This window comes from Platalea leucorodia (genome assembly GCF_965183815.1).
Source record: "Platalea leucorodia genome assembly, chromosome: 7".
Classification (NCBI taxonomy): domain Eukaryota; kingdom Metazoa; phylum Chordata; class Aves; order Pelecaniformes; family Threskiornithidae; genus Platalea; species Platalea leucorodia.
Window position 1 is genome coordinate 9,792,679 of NC_138829.1, and position 13,677 is coordinate 9,806,355.

Consider the following 13,677-nt stretch of genomic DNA (forward strand, 5'->3'; position numbering starts at 1 on the left):
ATTTGTGACCTTCATTCTTTGTCTAAGATTTTAGGTTCTTCTGTATATGCTGGGTTCATGCCATTGCATGCTCAGGATAAAGTCTTAGAGCTTAAGGTGTCTTGGTATTCTGTTGAAGGAGCCAACAAAAACGGCAATAAATAGTTTTAACGTGCTCACAGTATTCAGTACTAACTTGCTATGCTGAGGAGACATGCTAAAAATCCTGGGACCTTGTCTATGAAAACACCTGCAGTAAGCGGTAACATTGAGTTCCTATGAGACTTGGTGTGTAGGAGGCGTCCTTCCCTGCTCTTACTTCACCATGGAGACACCGCGGTGCTGCACCTGGCTTTGTTCCCAACTTTGTTGAAACTTAGGATCTCCCAAGTGCTGCTTGCTAACCTTGGTCAATCTTGTTAATGCTGGTTCTTTGTTGGCATGTACCAGACTGGTGTATGATACAAGGTGTACAGTTCATTGAGCTATATTGTTCCTGCATTGGTTTGACTTCTGCATCAGAAATATTTTGTCCTTCGTAAGTCATAAATAAATTAACAGATTTGTTAATTCCTTTTTAAAGTCATACATATGTGATCCACACTATTGCTTTACAGGTGCATTTGCAAAACCGAGTAACTTTGAAGTTATGCATGACATTGTTTTCTGTTTTGTTTTTTTTTTTTTAATCTGATTTTAATGATACAACAGTCTGTACACAGGTTTTTTTTCTTATCAGTGTTCTCCTTCAGGTGACATAGTCAGTAGTTTTTGTTTCTGAAATTAGAACAGCATTCGTCAACTGCATAGTTTTTGAATGCAGCTTTATTATCTATCTAAAAATTGAGTGGTCCAGTACTGTGGTAGAAGAGAGAGAGGGTTTTTTTCTACTGGCTCTTTGTCAACCAGAGAAGATTTTAATCAGACCTGGTATAAGTTGCAGTGGAATTTGTTAGAATGACTAAAGAGGTAATGAGAAATATTAGACAATTGATGGTGATGATTAGCATTTGGCTGAAATACCAGTGGCAACTTAAACTGTGGTTTTATGGTGTTGTCAGTGTTGTTTTCCTGAATGGCATAGCAAAATTGGTGATGAAAGGACAGTTTCTTTCCTTCCTTTTCTGGATGAGGGTCATGACCTAGGGTAGCAAAGAAGAAATTATGCTTGTAGGCGTAGTGGTTGCCTTGGGACTGATGATTTTAAGATTCATTTTCTCCTTCTACTTGCTATACTTGTGTTTGCTTCTCTCTCTGCTGTGCCTGCAGAGATGAGGTGAGAGCCCTAAATCCTGGCGAAGTCAGTGGGGTGAATGTCTCTCTGAGTCAGAGATTCTACATGAGGTTGTCATCAGCAATCCCAAATTCTTTGGGGTGCTATACCATTAAGTGGTCAGGGAATCATGAGTTGTGGGAATGTGATTTGGGCCAAAGCAGTGTTTGTCCAGTATTTATCATTTGGAGAGTCCTCTTCCAAAGGGGTTCAAAGGATATTTTGGATAACGAGCACACAGGACGAGTACAGGAAGGAGTTCAAGAACATCAAGCGAGAGTTCTCATCTACTGCGGGGTCTCGGATTCGCAATGGGTACTTTATATTGAATCTCACTCTATCTTGAAACAGCTACTACAGACATAATTGATCTAGATATGTTATGACGAGTGCAGAATTATTTCCCCTGTCTGTCATTAAACATCACTAGTCTGAAATTTCAGTCAGGCCATTTATCTCGGTAACTGTGGTCAAAAGAAGCAGCTGCCAGAGGACCAGAAAAGATTAAAACAGGTTTCCTGGAGATGTTTTTCGTTCTTTTGGTCTCTTTAAAAAAATTTTAAAACAAGGTTTATTTTTCTTATAGTTAGTGGTGTCTCAGTAAAATTTAGCAGTTTAGAAAATGTTGTCTTTAGTGACTTATGAGTCTAAGTGCCATTTTCCAAAGGAATTTGCAGGAATCAGTCTCACTGAATTTCACTAAGGCTTCATCAGATAGCAAAGCAGAAATAGTTTTGTAATCTTAGGACAAATATTGCAGTTTAAATCCCACCATAGAATATGACATTATTCAATAACGGTGTTTAGACGTTATTTGGGCATTCTGACGTTTGCCTGAAATGACAGTGGTGCAGAGTAAAGTCTAAATTCAGCTCTTCATCTTTCCATCAAGTGCCTTAAAAGTGAAGGTTATTGAATGCTCCAAAGTGCTTTCTTAAATCTCATCTTTTGGAGTTGTTCATGAATTATTATAAATTGCAGCAGGGATATGAAATCATGTTTCTTGTTCCCCAGATTCGTTTATTACTGAACTACAAAGGCCATGTTTGTTTGTTTGTTTCTAACTCAATGAATATGTAGCAATTTATACAAATAAGGAAAACTCCAGAAAAAGAAATGAAACACAGAAGAACTAGGAGTTCTCAGCAGCTGTCTGGTTGAGGTATTTCCCTGGCTTTTATTCTCTGAGCTGGAGCCAGCAGATGTGCCTCCTGGATCTGTTTCTTAGCCTCTTAGGTTGTTCAGGGAATTTTATTTTTCATTTCCCTTAATGCTCACTGGATGTGTCATGTATACAATAAACTAAAAAAAAAAAAAAAAAAATTCCGTGCTCCTTTGCCACAGGGATGTGCTTTTAATGTTAGTATCACTTTTGCTTGTCCTGATACAGAATTCAGAAGACAAAATGTTACAGTTTCTGATCACGATTTACCCAGGACAATTGTCTCAATTGCTTCTAGCTTCTGATCCTCTTCAAAGATACATGTATTAATCCTATTGAACGTCATCAAGTCTAGTATGTCCTTAATTATTTGGCGGATCAGAATTGTAGCATGTGAGACATGAAATTACAGGTACAGTTGTCCCCTCTTTTGTGTGGCACATACCTTCATGCAGTGGCAACATGGCTAGCAATGGAGAAGCTTTTCTGTGCTGAGTTGGTTTAACCAGGTGACATCTTTAGTGTGGCTCAGTGTGTGGTTGCAGAAATGTTTGTGCTGTTTGCATGCAGGAGACCGTGCAGAAAGCAGGGAAGGGGAGGATGATACTATTTTGATGGAAGTGCTGATTTAGGTCAGATTAAGCAGAAAGTATGGCAAAAGAAATCTTAGTGGTTTAAATTTCCTGAGTTTCTGTCCCTTTAATAGTAGTTTTGCAATTAAATTGTTATCGCAAATTGTGTGAGATTTTTTCTTTAACAATAACAGAAAATTATAGGGAAAAGATTACAAAAATGGTCTTTGCAGGTTTTCAGCAAGTATGGATATAAGCGGCTGTGTGAGATGCGTAATACATCTGTTTGAAAGTACAGTACTTATTTACAGAAAAGTATTTTGCTGTCACGTTGGCTGAATGCACAGTTTGCAAATTATATTATCTCTGTTAAATCATCTTTCAGTATTAGGAATATATTCCTTAACTATCTCCAGTCAAAGTTTCAGATTTCATGTTTTGCTATAACTTTGTGGAAAAAGTAGTGTTAATAATTTTGTAAACATGGAAAGTGTATGTTCCTGTTATTCCTGCAAAACAGTAAAGTCCGTCACAGACTTCTAAGGGAAAACAGTTTAGTGCAAATGGGAAAATACATGCAGCAATTTTTAATAATATGACAGGAATTTAAGTAAAACACAGAGCAGTTGAATACTTGCTTTAAATTTTGTCATTTATATACAATAGCACTAGAGTCTGAAAAAATTTTGTCATTTATATACAATAGCACTAGAGTCTGAAAACTCTACCTATTAGCAATCAGTTCCTTTCAATAGAATTGGAGTTAACTGGGTACTGGGAAAGCCCCATCTGTATCTCAGTTTATAACCTTAAATTATATGCTGACCTGGCAGCAAAATGATGTGAAAAAAGTCATAAATTTGACCTTTGTACATATCGTGTTTCTTAATGCAAGCACCATATCCTTATTCTTTGTAGTATAGATTTCAGTATGCTACTATGTATTTGCTGTGGAATAAAGCATGTTTGATATGTATATGCAACTGTTCTTAATAGCACTGTATATTAAAAACAGAAAAACAAGGAAAGAAAGGAGATTTGACTTAATTTAGTGTACTTATATATGCTTAATTCTCATGTTTTATAAATTTCATTCAAAGGTAAGTGATCGTACTGATAGCTGAATGCCAAGCTAAACTGCAACAACTCCATTGTTGAAAAGTACACACAAAAAACAAACTGTGACCTGAAAAGTAAACTTCCAGAGGATTATACGAGAAAGTTTACTTACACATCAAGTATCTTAGTTGTAATTGTTCTGGCAGTTGATGTACATAAAATGAACAAAGTGGCTTGGCCTAGTGTTGCATTAACAGTTGAATACATTAATGCGTTCTCCATTGTTTATTTTACCTCCTAAAGTGTGAAAAAATTGCACCTTTGAACAGTAAACTCTATTGCCATAACCATCTGTTTGCAGTTTCATTACAAACTCCTACCAGAATAACCCTCACTTTGAAGAGAAAATTGATATGGGTCGTAAAAATTACAGTCTATGACCTTAGGCTTTATGTCTCTTGAGGTATCCCTGGTGTGGTCTCCACTGGTATACATTATGATTTCTTCAAGAAGTACCTTTATGTCTTCCAGCTAATTTCGGATAAGTCAAGTCCATGCCTCAAAGAGTTTGCTGTCACATAGAGCTGAGCACCTCTTGTTCAAGATCCTTATACATAAAATGTATACATAAAATGAGTGTAGTGGACACCACAGCAGCTTTGCCCTGCCCTGCCCAAGGCTGCTGTGTCAGCTGGAACTGGCACATTGTTCTTTAGTGTATAGGATGATTTGTCCCCATGAACTTTGCTACTTTAGTCTTACTTATGAAATTGATAATATTGTCAATTAAGGCCAGTTAGCAGCAGTAGTGTTTGTGCTTTAGATAGAACGTTCATTTTAATGTTGTTGAAAAGTCATCAGTTTGTGTTTTTTTGGATGCAGATTCCACAAAGGCAGTAAAAAGAGTCATTTCTAACTGAAACATTTGAATAGGGTAAGTTAAAAACTGCAAAATGCCATTATTTGTAATCATGATGCTTTTAAAATAAACGTTCTGGATAGTTCAGTAGTGAAATCTTACAAGCTTTGTTTAAAAAACAAACACCTCCCCCCCTTCCACTTGAGCTTAAACAGTGGCTTGTTTAAAAAACAGTAAAATTCCATAACACTTAAAACTCTTTTGAAGTAGTTCTTCAACATCAGCAAGTAATTCTGCAAATTGCTTTTGAAGATGAGGCTTCATTTACTCCAGCCTGTGCAGTCTGATGGAGTGGATTAGTGGGTGTGGACTGAAATTGTAATTTAGGCTTTTTTGTGTGCATGTGTCTTTCTCTAGAACACTCCTTACCAGATAGATCTCTGCCCTCTTGGAGTAATTTTGAATAGACCAAGGCTGTTCTGTTTAATAGTCATTGGTGAAAATGTGGCATGTATAGAATGGCATTACGTTCATGTTAAGTACTTAAAATCAATTTTTTCATCAGGTTTTATAGTGGAGCACTTTTTTTTAATCAGATCAGTTCCCAGAACCAGCTTGCTGCGTGGTTACACAAATGCCAAAGATGGGGTAGGGACAGAGCAGAGATATGCAGCTGGGGTAGAAAAGGGGGCAGCCTGGGTTTCGATTGACTTACACTGTTACAGGGCTGCACCCTAGGACTGAGAGAGTTTAATAGCAACACTTTGCATTTAAATTAGTAGTTGTGTAATATGATAGCCAAGCATAAGACAGTTCCCTAATACTGATGTATACATTCAACAGGAAAAAAAAGAGAGCGAGGCACTCAACTAATGCAAATTAGAATGATTTCATTGATTTTATTATTTTTTTAATTGAGTTGCATGGGTTTATGCCAGCTCAAAGTGCTTCCTTTCATTTTGAAAGATATGTAATACTTTCTATGACATCTGTAATTATATAAAGACAGCTTTCTCCCTGCTTATCACAAATCAAACCTTTAAAGTAGACAAAAAAACTGTGATAAGTCATTATTTCAAACAGATTTCATATGCAAAATAGTCTGTTCAGGACAGGGTCTTTCTTTTAGATGAGAAAGTTGAATATTAATTGTCCTTGAATTTTTGACTCTTCCTTTGCACTGTTTTTTTGTGGATGAAGAAGATTTTTAGATAGAGCATAGCTGCTCTCTACCTTCTATAAACAAAAACCACCCCACTAACTTATTAATCCAATAAAAATATTCAACAGGAAGCAATGAAACTTTTAAAGATTATGGAACAGGTATTTTATTTTATTCTTATTTGGAAAACTTCACAAGTCCAAACTTGCTTTAGCTGTCTTTCTCTGATTTCTGTTCTTCATACAGGTTTCACAGTGTCATGTTGACTACTAATGCTTTATTTCTTTAAAAAAATCCCAAACTATGGATTTTTGGGGTCAAAGCTGGTGGTTTATTTTTTTATTTATTTACATATTTTTTGTGTGTGGCATAGTGTTGAAAATACTATGAAGAATATTCAGACAGTGCAAGGTAATTTGGTCACTAATTGTATGATAAGAAAGTGAAAAGCAAAAAGTATTCAGTCTTGAGTTTGGCCTGGAAGTACAGCTTCTGTGGGCATATCACTGTGGACACTGGAAACATTATGTATTGATTATATATAAAAAAGACTTATAGCATTAATAATTCAGCTGGCAAGAAATGGTTTATATTCAATTATAAATCCTCACGTGTTTCCACCGAAAACTGCTACAGATGTGACATCAGATTCCATTAAGCTGAAAAAAGAAATGTAACAAGTAAATGTCAACTGGTAGGAGCACTTCTTCTGTACCAGGTGGAGAAAGGAAGGGAAAGGTTCATTTACAGAGGGATGAGGGCTTAACTTTTAGCATCCAGTATCTCCTGTCTTTCTGGGTTTACTATAGGGGAAGTCTACTCTCTTTAGCCCAAGAACTGTAACTCAAGGAGAAGCAGCAACTAATGCACATCTTCAGGGCATATTTTCCCATTGTAGGAACATATATTTTATAAACCAAAAAGTAAGATGAATTACTGAGTTGCTTTTATTGCGAATTTACTTCTTGGCAGCTTTTATTGGTCATAAAAAGGTGAATATGACTGAAAAATATTAAGCTAAGACCACTTAAGGAAATAAAGGTGGCAGGAGTCTGTGGAAGCTGGCTGTGTTGGTGCAGATTTTTGTCTGTCTTCATGAGTCAGTTCTTTGATTCCCCAGGCATGCTGCTCATCTGGATTAACCTGATGAAAACCCATCTGATAAACTGACAAGTTTGGTGTTCTCTTGTCATGCAGTTCTGGGCAACAAGTAGACACCTCAACAAGAGAATGCATAGTGAATTTCCAGATAGAGGCATTGCTGTGCAGATTGATATTAAACTGTGTAGATAAATTTATAGAAGATCGGTTGAATGTGAAAATGAGTGCAATAGAAAAACAAGTTTTACACATGTTTTTAGAGAAAAAAAATACCCTCATACCTATAAACATTTTTTGAGAACAGGAAAAAACAAAATCTGATTATTCCTCTAGGGAGTTTTACTGCTTTGTTACATGTAAATCATTAAACAGGGACCGCACACTTGCTTGGCTTTGCTGACTCTGGTTTAAGACCGTTATTTGCTAATTAATTCTCTTATCTGTTTTTCTTTACCTGTAGTGTTATTATTTTATTGGATGAAGAATGGTCATAATGCCTTTGCATTAAGGACATTAACTGCTTTTGTGTCTTAGGAGCATGAAAACAGAGTAAATGGAGCAGTGCAGACAGAGTTATTTTTATGTTATAATTTCTTCAACTTCTCGAGTTGGATTTTTTCACAAACATGGAACATTTACTTCTTGGATGACTGCTTTAAACCCAGTCCAACTGGTAGAGGCTAGGGCATCATGACTGTTGTTTGTCATTTTAACCCTCATAACTTGTGCAGGTAGCTTATCTATACCATAATGTATTTGTCGTTTTTCCTTAACTGCCTCTGTTTGTTTACACCAACTTTTGTCTGGGCTCTAACTGAATTGTAAGATCATTGAACAGGAACTGTTCCCACTACATCTGTTTAGTGCCTATCACAATGGGTCGCCAAACGTCGTGTTGTCTCTCCTGGAATGTAAACAGTAAGAAGTTAATCATTGTCACGGACAGTTTTTTTTTTCTCTTTTAGTGGCATATGTGAAGTTAGTTTGCTTATTTTGGACATAGGTCTCCAACATTTTAAGTGATCTGCCTGCGTGGCCTGTTACCAGTCTCCTTAGAAATCTGTAATACAAGGTGTGAACCATTACTGAGGTGGTTTTGGTGTGACTTTACAGTTCTTGGCAACTTTGGCCTTGTATGTCCAAGCAGAATTTTTCTGTGGATAAACACGGGAGATGACATAGGGCAGTGCCTTTAATTCAGTTGCTTTTTAAATTATTAAATACTTAAATAAGGCAAATAAGCTAGGAGAAGCTTTAAGTAGATTTTGAGTAAAGATTGTTTCTGCTTCAGTCATGTGTTGTCTGTCCAGAGCTCATTACAAGAAGTCATTTAAATCAGTGCAAATCCAACATAAATTTTGATTTATTGAATGGTCTGAACTCCCCACAGAGTAAATACAGGAAATCTGTTACTGTAAACCTGCATGTTGAGGATTTATTTTAGACACCCTTGTGTGATGTTGTGAAACAATTATACATAAAGGAAGCATTTAAAGAGGTTTTGTGAGTGTTCTTGCACCTGTTAAACTGACATGTTTCCCGTTTACTCTTCAGAATAAAACTTTTTAATAAAATCTAAGAAGTATAAACCTTTAATTCCACATGTTTAAAACATACATGTAATACAGTAGGTGTTTCAGAAGCTATCAGTTAGTTGTTTTAGACATAAAACAAGCAAGGCAAACTTCTCTGTGCAGATGCTGGACTTATCCCTGGTTCCTTGAAAGGAGACAGTTCAGTGCCCCGATAATCCTTAGCCTTTCTCTTCAGGTAGCAGCTATGACATAGTGCTTCTATATTATAAGAAATAGTGAATAGTTGTTTCACATTCACCGTCTCCATGTCATTCACGGTTTTACAGACTTCTGCCATGTCAGCCCTTAGTTTGGCACTGTACCCAGGTTACCTTTAGTTGCATGGCATGGCCTGCTCCACCACTGTCCCTTTCTCTTCCTCATCTCCAAACTCGGTAGCTTGGAAAGGTGCAGGTCTTCTTATGTATAACTGGGGCACCACAGCTCTAATTCATTTCCATTATTTATAAACAGATCCCATTCTTTGGGAAGGTCCTTGGAGATGGTCCTTGAGGAAAGGCCTACATCTGTCCATCTGTCTCTCTAAAATGGTGTTTAAGTACTTATTCCCTCCATTTGAAGAAGCTGCATCTACAGAGAAATTGTTGTGAGTCCCAGCAGGGCTGTACACAACAGCAGAGACCAGGGGTTTGATTTGTTTGGGTTGGGGGTTTTTTGAAGGCCCGGGATGGTACCAGTGTAACACTGAGCTGAGTATTGGTATGTGTGGAGACACATGTACCTGATGTATGAGCTGGTTCAAGAGCTTCTCAGGTGACAGACAGTGTATGGGTGCTGCCCTCAGGGAAACAAGGGGGGAAGGCATTCAAGCTGCCCCAAATGAAGAGTAGAGGGAGACTCCTGGGTGACTTGTTTCAGAGCATGGTCGGGGCCTGTCACATGTGGAGCACACCCCGTACCACCATAAGATCAGTGCCAGTGAATGTTCCTTCCTACACCATTAGCATAGCACATCCTTTTTATTTTCTTTATCGGCTAGCCTGGGCTAAGTTTTTGGTGAGTTTCTCTACTAAGCGAAAGTTATCCTTTGCGCAGGTATCCTGACAGCAATTTGACCGTGTTGTTCAGACATTATATTGCCTAAGGTAGTGGAGGAAAGGAGAAGACAGAGATATCCCTGGTGCAGTGATTCTTAAGGCATTTTAGCCAGAGGCAGAGAGAGTGTAGGTGGGAAAAAGAATGGTACTTTGATTATAGGCTGTAGACAAGTCCAACTTATCCATAACAGATGGTGTGAACAGGCTCCTGCCTGTAATAATGGCAATAAGCAGGTGCAGGAAGAGTCTTAGGAGAATGATTTCCAGGATTGAAGGAGGACAGAGAATGTAGACATCAAGTATGGGTGGCATCATAAACAGCTCTCCGCTGGGAGAGGTCACATCTGCTGAACTTGCATCCACTGTCAACACTTGTCTAGCAGCGAGCTCTCTGCAGTGCATGGTTGTCCTGGGATCGATTGAATTGAAAAGGGATAGAGTTCTCCTTGTGCAGACTGTCAAGCTGGTAGCACACTGTTGTAATTCTGACTTAAGTTGTCAATGCCATTATCAAGTCAGATAGATGAGACAAGATATAGACAAGATGAGCAGGACTTGTGACACACTATTGCACATTCAAATAGTATAGAAATGGCTATTTGTGCTTGCTTTTTCAGGATGGGGACTGTGTTTAATTTGGATGCCTTTTTGAGGGATGGTCTTTTGACACCCTTCAGCTGCCTTTTGTCAAAGGCTTGGAAGAGTATTCTGGGGAAGCATTGCTGTGTGCTTCCTCTGTTCTTCAATTTTCCTTTCACTGGTAGAGACAGGCAAGATGGACATCTCATCTGACCCGATACGGCTTTCTTGTGCAATTTGTGCTTATGTAAGTAATCTGTGTTCTGTGTAATATGAAACGAAGTTGTCTCACATGCTGCCTCTCCTGGAATACAGCTTTATTAATTTACACATACTATATGCACTAGTTCAGCGTTGCAACATCACAGAACCTGATCACTGAGCACAGAACTAGAGTGTGATTACTTTCTGATTAAAGATTTACCAAATCAAATGTGTGTTATACAAGGTTGTTGCAGTATCAGAACTGCTATTCTGAACAGATAAAAACTAATAGAAAATACTTTTGACATATTTGTCTTTATAAAACATCACAGGACACATTTCCTATTTGAAGAATAATTTTCTAAATCTTTCTCAAATGTAGTAATATACTCCTTTCTCCTTCCTGTCGCCAGTGTTTAGATCTCCCAGCGATCAGTTATACTTCCTTCTCTCACTTCATTGAGAGGTACTTTGATTGTTCCTTATTAGACATTAGAGAATGGACTATTTTAAAATAATGCAAGTATATATGTTTATTAAAATGGAGAGCGTTAAGGGTTTGAGAGAGCTTTTGTATTTCACAAAGTTACTTCTCTTTTTTTGGAGTGATATTGACCATTGATACCTGTAATTCTTTCCAGCTATCTGTAACTGTGGTGATAGGAGAGCATTGTCAAAGATCAGGATATATGGAATGGAAGAGTTTAACAAGTAATCATGGCTACTTGGCTTTTAAACGCGTGAATCTTGATCAGTTTCAGCAATTAATATTTTTGTCTTAAAGATAAGATAGAGATATTATATACAGCTTGATATACTTGGTCAGAAACTGGTTAGAATTAATGTTCTGTAAAGTATGTAAAGCAGCATAAGAACCATTGGTAACTGTTTACATGCTATTAATAATTAGCAACCTTCATACTAGTCTGTTAGGAAAGAACCGCGCATTGGGTACAATAGAAACTCAACTCCATACGGTTGGGTTCAAATTACATTTGACTTGGACAATAGGGCATGAATGGGGCTCATTTGAGTTTCTGCCACTGTAAACAATGAGATGTTGGAATGTTTCATTTGTTTATTGATTTATTTATTTGGACAGGTGCAGGTTGATCATATGAAATAATTTTTTATTCAAATATAGGCAGAAAATAGCTTAACAAACATTGTCCAGTCAGAGTGTATGATGATAACCAACATCTTGAATGGACAGACTCAAATTAATTTAGCCTGTGGCTGGTTTTGAATTTGGGTCTTAAACTAATCAAATCATGTTCTAGAGAAAGTGCTTTATGTACTGTCCAGCCACTTAGAAAAGAGAAAATACAGATTTTATTTTCTGGCTAGTTTCTTTTTAGGTACTAAGTTCCTTCTTTTACTTTCTGTTAAAAATTATGTGCGTGTCTGTGAGGTAGATTCTGTTAATGCCTGTGGGGCTCATCCTTGAGAAGAGGTCATTCAAATCTGATGGATCCCATCTGGATGAGGATCATTCTCTAGGGTGTAATTTTCCTAGCTATTTGAAACCCTTTCCTAAGTGCTCCAAAGCAATCAGGTTCTATAATTTGCAAAACGATGGCAGGAGGAAAGAGCCAGGAAGATTGTTGCTGGGATCATACGTTAGGAAGTGGTATCACAGGACTAATAGCCTAAATTAATGCAAGGAGAGCCTTGATTCAGGCTTTTTTGTCTTCTCCATCAGCTGGACACCTGCATTTTTCCCAAGTGGGCGCTACAAAGGGAGAATGGATGATGGTAGCACATCCTACCATTTGGGGCAGGAGAAGGTTGAAACTGGAGTATCAATATGAAGGTACACGCAGAAGACATTATCCTTGGTCTGCAATTTCCCAGCTCACTCATGTCGAATAGAAAATTGCACTGCAATTGGTAAACGAGAAAATCCCACAAATACATGTCTTACAGGGAAAAATAAACCTACAAAAGGATTGAGCGGACCTTACACATTTAATACTTCAAATTATCTTACCACACAACATAGCCTATGCTATTAAGTTGAAGTATTGCAACTATGTATTGTGTTATAGTTCTTTCAAAGTTGTTCCTCTATCTCTCACCAGGTGGAACGGGTTGGATATACACTCAGCTTGATAAACAACGGCTTTAATATTTCAGTTCACACAGAATTTGCTGTCTTTATTTCTCTTTCAACATTATATTGCGTTTAAACAATAACAGGGCTTCTCTTCTAATGCACGCGTTTGATTCCTGTCAATGCTAATAGAAGGTATGTGCAGGCACCAATGGAAGAGTGGACTAGAGTTTCTCTTGAGGTGAACAACTGTTTATAATTAGAGTTGTGGGAATGAAGGAAAACCCAGCTAGCAAGCAAGCAGTCACTCTTCCAAAAAGCTTGGTAAACTCATAAAGCTCAGGAGCTTAATCTCTGAACCAGAATGCTTGTTATCTAATCCCCACCAGCTGTTGTGTACTTGGTAGCCATGACATCTGTAATAGAGCTGAAGGGCCTGTCTATATTGGTAGGCACCTTTACCCACCAACTGAACTTGATTCTTCTTTCATTGCTCACATTTACCTGCTTTAAATCATTAACCAGTTGCTCAGGGTTTGATCATCCATTTAACCATACTTTATAATGGAGAGCTTGTGCTGCTTTTCACATTAAGCATATTTTAGGTATGTAGGTTTTCAGCAGGTCTGTTTTTTGCCTTGCTAATAAGAGAAAGGTATCAACCAAAAGAATTTCCTCTGGTTGCACACTGGTTCCTTATATAGACTTAAAACTGACCTAGGGGTGAAATCTCATGAGTTGTATTTCAGCTGAAAAATACCGTCACACTTCTAATAAGCAGGGTAAAGAATTATATACAAGGCTCTCTTAACTGGTGTGTATGAATTGATATAAGTGATTATAGAAGATAGAATATAAATATAAGCAAGTGTGTGTGTGTTCATTATAACTGTGGAAGAATGCTTGTTTTCAGGGATTGGTTTCAGCTGTGCTGTAGTGGGTGTCATTCTTTAAAGATAGCAGAGGACAGAAATTGGGCCAACTTGAGAAAAGAACCCATTTTAAGTCTCCCAGTTCTTAGGTGAGCACTGAGACTTCAAGC

The 13,677-nt window shown here is 37.6% G+C and overlaps 1 protein-coding gene across 1 annotated transcript in view; it reads left to right on the forward strand.

Annotated features, from left to right (window-relative positions):
* Positions 1-13,677, forward strand: part of NUDT14 (nudix hydrolase 14) — a gene marked incomplete at its 5' end in the record, with an annotated part of 61,968 nt that overhangs the window by 15,008 nt on the left and 33,283 nt on the right. The gene's annotated exons all lie outside the window — the stretch shown is intronic.